The sequence below is a fragment of the Nanorana parkeri genome, unplaced genomic scaffold, assembly GCF_000935625.1.
Source record: "Nanorana parkeri isolate BGI_ZX_2015 unplaced genomic scaffold, ASM93562v1 scaffold857, whole genome shotgun sequence".
Lineage (NCBI taxonomy): Eukaryota > Metazoa > Chordata > Amphibia > Anura > Dicroglossidae > Nanorana > Nanorana parkeri.
The window spans coordinates 662,360-662,701 of record NW_017307125.1 but is presented as its reverse complement, the minus strand read 5'-3'; positions in this window follow the sequence as shown (position 1 = coordinate 662,701).

Below are 342 nucleotides of genomic sequence, written 5' to 3'. Positions count from 1 at the left end.
AACAGGGGTTATAACCCTCCTTTACTCTGTCCAATATAAAAAAAATTTATAAAATTCATTTCAGTACAGCGCTGCATGACGGAATAAATGTCAGTCAAAGTACCGCAGCGCTGAATACTGAAAAATGGCCTGGATGGGAAGGGGGTTTAACACCGCGGATGTCAACTGGTTAAGGCAGCCCCATTTATTTTGAACTGACTGGCAGTGAACTGCAAAGGACATTTAAACAAATATGTTTTTAATGCAACTTACCAACACGCACAGCTGCTTCACATCTGTGTAGTACTCAACAATTCAAACGCATTGTGCTTCACTGCCTAGGTGCGTTAGAGAAGCGGTCGG